This window comes from Buteo buteo, chromosome 17, assembly GCF_964188355.1.
Source record: "Buteo buteo chromosome 17, bButBut1.hap1.1, whole genome shotgun sequence".
NCBI lineage: Eukaryota > Metazoa > Chordata > Aves > Accipitriformes > Accipitridae > Buteo > Buteo buteo.
In genome coordinates, this window is record NC_134187.1 from 17,983,516 (window position 1) to 17,987,463 (window position 3,948).

Below are 3,948 nucleotides of genomic sequence, written 5' to 3' on the forward strand. Positions count from 1 at the left end.
TTAAAAAAAACATTAATAATGAATCACGATTAAGTTGAATACACTTAATCATAACTATTTTGCATAAAATCAGGTAGATCACTGTTAGCCACACTGATCAGTTCAGCTTTTTCAACAAAAATCCCTAGTACTGGTGGTTCAAAGGAGGACTCAAAAGTTTTAATACAGCATTTCACTTGAGTTCAGTCCTATAGACAGTGCATAATGAGCTTTTGGAATCTGATGTGTTCTTTCAGTTTTTGAAATGCATATAACAGATCACACACTTGGGTTTATTTTTATAGCCATCTACAACTGTCAATGCTTTACCTTGTCAAAAACTAAACCTGTGAAGGAGGCAAACCCATTTTGTGCATTGTTTCTGTAACTCTGCCAAGAAACAAATTCTGCAAAACCTAAGCAAAGGTTTCTGTTATTTCTCTTTGTGGAGGCGTGTCTCACAGACCTGAATCATACAAGGTCCTGGAGCAAAAGGGACTGGGCACTGGGGAACTCCCTCTGTCTACAATATTCAGTAAGATGGACATCTCACTGGAGCTGACAGAGGTACCGACCACCCAGGGCATAGACGAAACCTATTTTCTGTTTTTCAAAGGCCTGTTTAGACAACAAAGTTTCCTCTACACAGGTTGACTTTCTTAATGCAGAAAGTCACACCCATCCCAGACAAGGGGCACAGTTGTTGGCAGGTATGGCCTTCTTTTTCCCTTCACCCAGGGCAAACACAACACTTTACCAAATTATGGACTTATTATTAGAAGGCTGGGCCCCATTACCAGTTGATTTAGTGGTTGAAAAAACTTTTTATGTTCATACATCAACCATCTTGATTAACATTGCAATTGAATGTTCTGTCAAATCTGTCTGTTTGGGAAGACCAACTCTGCCAGGAAAGCATGTCTGTTTTCATTCTCCCTAAGTCCCAACCAGTAATTTAGAGGAGTACATCTTCAGCAAAATCTTTTTTTTTTTTCCTGAAGATAGTTTAATTCAATTCGATTGCTGTAAGTTGCAAAGTCTGGTTTTACATTTAAAACTTAACACACTCTTTAATGGTGTCCAAAACAACTTTTCCATGTTGTAAAATTCAAGAAATAGAAACAGGTGAAAGCACTTGTGTGACTTTGTTTACTTCGTGATCTGAGTATGGTTTTATGGCATATCATTGCATGAAATCAGTAGTATGATCTAATATCTTGGCTATATCTTATCCAGTCTTCAGAGGAAGTTTGATAAAAGAAGCTCTTCTCTAAGTGGGAGCTAGAACAAGGGCTGGAAACAGAAAGAATGTTTTTTTTCTGTAGCATTCGCTACATATCAAGGTGCCACGCTTAGATCACTGGTCGGCCCGGACCAGGGAAAGAGACAGATAACACACACAGTGTGAGCGCCAACTTCCGGCTTTTATTGCGCAGTTAATTCCTTTTATACTAACAAGGGGAGGTGGGGTTACAGGTACATCACAAGGCTGCGACTAACCCTCTAACTTTCCGTGACAACGCGAGATCTTCCGAACGCCGACCCCTACATCTCTCCCCTCCCCATGACGAGTTGGCTTCTATTGTTATGAACAATTCCACACAAAGAAATAACTATATAAAGTGCCATGAGTAGAAACATATCTCTACAACTACTTTAAAACACTCTATCTTAAACACCCGTAAATATCCCATTTACCCTGCAGAGCAAAAAGCTCCTTTATAGAAATTCACACAAGAGGTAGATTGAAAGTTAAGACTTGGAAAGAGTTACTTCTATTACTCTATAAGGCTTATCGTTGGTGTGTTGATGTTAAGGCTGAATGTCCGAGGCACCTAGATTCCTGGCCGCGAGTTCCGACAGTCGGATCCCATAAAGGCACGTATTGATGGACTCTGAGAGGGATGTCATCCGGATACCCAAGGTGTCATAAGCCAGGACAGGATAACAGCAATCTGTAAGAAAACTCAAACACTACGAGGTTAAGGCAGGACGAATCATACGACTAGGAACCCATTTCAGGAGCCCTTCACGTGTTTGTACACAGGCATACCCTCGCTCATGCTATGTTTAATCAAAGTATGCTTAACACACTTGTTCCCTAAAGCAAGTTCTACATACACTTACTGGCTTTATCAGTAAGTGGATTCCGCACTGACTCACAGCATTCTTTAAGTTCTCAAGGACTTTCCAGTGAAACGCCTCTCTCTCTCTCCCTCTCTCTCTCTTTTTTTTTTTTTTTTTTTTTAACTCCCCTCCAATGCCTCTGTAAGGCGTCCTGTCCCTCCCTTGCCTGTCTCTGTGGTGCGCTTCTTGATGACCGCCGTATCGCACTATCCATCCTCACCTCATCGGAATAATCGGAGTCTATAGCTGCTGGTACCGCGCGCCAGTTTCGGAAGGGCCCAGCCGAAGGATTAACCCGTTCCGGCCCAGGAGCGGCAGATGGCGCAGTTGATGGCGCAGCAAGAATAGGCACAACAGGGCCAGGCCCCGCAGGCAAAGGCGCAGCCAGCACAGGCTCAGTAGGCCCGGCCCGCACAGGCAACGGCCCGGCCCTCACAGGCAACGGCCCGGCCCGTACAGGCACGGGCCCGACCGCCGCAGGTATAGGCTCAGCCGCCGCAGGCACTGGCGCAGCCTCCGCAGGCAAAGGCTCGGCCGCCACAGGCAAAGGCTCGGCCGCCGCAGGCACTGGCGCAGCCTGCGCAGGCAGAGGCTCAGCCTCCACAGGCACTGGCTCAGCCTGCACAGGCAAAGGCTCGGCCACCACAGGCACTGGCGCAGCCTGCGCAGGCACTGGCTCAGCCTGCGCAGGCAGAGGCGCAGCCTCCGCAAGCACTGGCGCAGCCTCCACAGGCACTGGCGCGGCCTGCGCAGGCAAAGGCTCGGCCGCTGCAGGCAAAGGCTCAACCTGCATAGGCTCAGCAGGCAAAGGCTCAACCTGCATAGGCTCGGCAGGCACAGAGTCAACCTGCATAGGCTCGGCAGGCACAGAGTCAACCTGCATAGGCTCGGCAGGCAGAAACTCCGCCTGCTCTCCCGGCAAGGGCGCCTGGTTTCCCTCGCCGGGGGGTGGTTCCCCCGCTACTACAGTTTTTAACTCTCTCAGCTTCTTGAGCTCCCCCTCCGGGGGCGTTCTTTCCTCCCATTCCTTCGCCTGACGGTACAAATCCCCCTTAACATCCCCGCCGGGAACCCAGTCCAGGAGGCATTCCCACAACTCCTTCAGAAGATCCTGCCGTAACACCTCCCATGCCCGCCGCAGAGAGGGCCCATCCAGTCTCGGAGGTACCGTCTCCACCGGAAAAACCCCTATCTCCGCCGCACCCTCTGAGTCCACGCTATCAGTCAGAGAGGAACCGCTCCGCGAGCCCAGCTCCACAACCACCCATTCCATCTGATCTTGTCCCACCGTCTCTGGGGGCACTATCCCCCGTTGTTTTCGAACCGGCGCTTCATCCGCAAACAGGATAGCTCGCGCCGCTGACCTGCACTCCCTAGCCTTTTGTCCCACCTTAACTACCCCCTCCACCATGTCCCAAGCTCGTAATCGTTCCGCAGCGCCGTGCTCACCCTCGAGCGCCGACTGAAGCAACATCTCCCGAACCACTCCCCAATTTGGGGGACTAAAAACTTCTGTGGGAGAACTCATCCCTCCCCAGCGCAGCACCCATTGGATGCATTCGCCCGTGGGGCCCTTCCTAATCGTTCCTCGGGCACCCACCTCATTAGCCAACCCTTTCAACACCTTAATCACTTGCGCAAGTTCCATCGTCGCCATGGCAACCGATCACGTCGGGGTCACCACTATGTAGCATTCGCTACATATCAAGGTGCCACGCTTAGATCACTGGTCGGCCCGGACCAGGGAAAGAGACAGATAACACACACAGTGTGAGCGCCAACTTCCGGCTTTTATTGCGCAGTTAATTCCTTTTATACTAACAAGGGGAGGTGGGGTTACAG

General features: G+C 49.7%; 1 long non-coding RNA gene across 1 annotated transcript; it reads right to left on the bottom strand.

The window, feature by feature from the left end:
* Nucleotides 1-1,384: 1,384 nt before the first annotated feature.
* LOC142041213 (uncharacterized) lies at nt 1,385-2,532 on the bottom strand. Its single transcript, XR_012653378.1, has 2 exons — nt 2,327-2,532; nt 1,385-1,934 (listed from the first exon to the last, which is right to left on the bottom strand). It is a non-coding gene; the product is annotated as an uncharacterized LOC142041213 (long non-coding RNA).
* Between the last annotated feature and the right edge of the window lie 1,416 nt (nt 2,533-3,948).